The following is a 2,500-nucleotide window of genomic DNA, read 5'->3' as shown; positions in this document are numbered from 1 at the left end:
ATACCAATGAAAATGACAGAAAAAACACAAGATTGCGCGTATCAAAATTCAGAGTCGGGGATAACTTTATTAATGATTGCGACGCCTGTGGGATTAGGGGGGGGGGAGGGGGGGGGGGGAGGATGGGGGGGAAGGGAGGAAATTTCTAGCTCTACGTTAATAAAAGGGTGTTTTTTTTCTATTCAAAAAAAAAAAAAGAAAAAATATATACATATTTTCCATATATATATTATTTATATATTACATATATTATATATAATTATATATATTATATATATATTACCATAATAATATAATATATATTAAATATATTATATATTAAATATATATATTTATATAATATAAAATTTTTTATATTTTTGGGGTTTTTTTTTTTTTTGGTGTGTTTGGTTGTGTGTTTGGGGTGTGTGTGTTGTGTGTTGGGGGTGTGTGTGTGTGGTGTGGGTGGTGGTGTGTGGTTTTTGTGTAGTATTATGTTTTGGAGTAGTAGGGATATATAATATATATATATATATATAAATATATATAAATTATATATATATAATTATATATATATATATATTATACATATAACATACATAATACACAGTGTTGGATTTGTATACACACACACACCACACCACACACAACACAATTTTATAATATATATTATATTTTATATATTTTATAATATAATAATATAATTTTATATAATTATATATATATTATATTTTAAAAAAATATATATATATATATATATATATTATATAAAATTTTAAAAATATAAAAAAAAATTTATATATAAAAATATATAATATAAAATATATATTATATAATATTATAAATTATTATATATATAATATATAATAATATATATATATATATATATATAATATATATACAGTGTCTGTGTTGGTTGTGGTGTGTATGTTTTAATATAATACATATATATTATACACAACACAACACAACCCTCGTATATTGTTGGGTGTAATCCGTACATTTACGAAAAATACTTACACATACCCTATTTACCCTTTCCTAGAAATGTAAAACAAAGTGATATGTTTTGTCTACAAAAAAAAAAAAATGAGGAAATCAAGGATTTTCCCCCAAATAATCACCAACAAGCGCAAGAAACGAAGGGCCCGGGTTATTTAAGGACCACCCCCTCTCTCTCTCTCTTTTTTTAGGCATTCATACAAAAACGGTTTTTTCTTTTGGGGTTTGGGGGGCATTTTTTTTACGTTTTCCCCCTGTTCGGGGTTCGTGTAAGCATGACTGCGCGTTTTGGGGCAGTCCTGATTAAATTTAAACTTTGAGTCGACGAGGTAACGGGCCGAAGGGGGAGAGGGAGAAGGGGGAGAAGAAGAAAGAGGAGAGAGAAAAGGGAAAAAGAAGAGAGGAGAGAGAGGGAGAGAAGAAGAGAGAGAGAGAAGAGAGCGAGAGAGAGAGAGAGGAGGGGGGGGGGGGGGGAGGGGAAAAGAGGGGGAGAAAGAGAGAGAGGGAGCGAGGGAGAGCGAGAGAGAGAGAGAAGGGGGGGAGGAAGAGAGAGAGAGAGAAAGAGAGGGAGAGGGGGGGGAGAGGGAGAGAAAGAGGGGGGGGAAGAGGGAGAGGGAAGAGGGGGGGGGAAGGGGAGGAAGGGGGGGGGAGGATAAAAGAGAGAGGGGAGAGAGAGAATGTAACTCTGACATAACCCTTTGAAAAGACTCCCAGTCATTGAAATAAAAAAGTTTTGTTAACCCCCCCCCTTGCAACGCAAATCCTGAATAAGTAAATCCTTCCTCTCAAATAAAAACCCAAAGACTGAAACAAAAAAAATCGCCAAACTTTTCTATGATCTATCGCCGGGGTCCAGTATGCCCAGCTGGCCCCCCCAGAGCTAAAGCCCAAATTTGATTCGAGTTAGAATATCAAAACAGTTTAACTACAAAAGCTCCCTTCAAGTCCTCTGACGAGTAGGCCAACCTCCCCCTGTTCAATATCGCACGATTTGCATAGAAATAAAATCTAGACCGTGCAGGTGGCACAGTCAAAAACCCTAGCGGGGCCTTTTGCATTCAGCTGTCATAAAAACCCCCTAAACCCCCTGAGGCCGGCGTTTTCCTCGGCATTTAGGCCTTTTTGTGCAGTGGAGATCGTGTGGGAAAAGCCTTTGGGCGGGAGATCTGGGTGAGGGGGGGGTGCAGATGGAGGGAGGGAGGGAGGGGGGAGGGAAAAGGGGGAGAGAGAGAGAGAGAGAGAGAGGGAGAGAAGAGGAGAGAAGAGAAAGGGGGGGGGAGAGAAAGGGGGGAAAAAAAAATAAGAAAAAAAAAAGAGAAGAGAGAGAGAGGGGGGAGGGGGGAGAGAGAGAGGAAGGAGAGAGAGAGAGAAGAAGGGGAGAGGAGTTGTCCTTTCTGTTTGTTTGTCTGTCTTTCTGTTTTTTTATTTTTTTGGGGTTTGTTTGTTTGTTTTTCTGATTCTTTGCATGTTCTCTTTTTCTTTTTATTTTTGCTCTGTGTCTCTCTGTTGCTATTTTTTT

General features: G+C 37.3%; 1 protein-coding gene across 1 annotated transcript in view; it reads left to right on the top strand.

The window, feature by feature from the left end:
* LOC119577284 overlaps window positions 1-2,500 on the top strand; it is a 14,801-nt gene that overhangs the window by 421 nt on the left and 11,880 nt on the right. The gene's annotated exons all lie outside the window — the stretch shown is intronic.

The sequence above is a fragment of the Penaeus monodon genome, chromosome 9 (assembly GCF_015228065.2).
Source record: "Penaeus monodon isolate SGIC_2016 chromosome 9, NSTDA_Pmon_1, whole genome shotgun sequence".
NCBI lineage: Eukaryota > Metazoa > Arthropoda > Malacostraca > Decapoda > Penaeidae > Penaeus > Penaeus monodon.
Note: the sequence above shows the minus strand (reverse complement) of the source record. Positions and strands in the feature narration are given on the sequence as shown.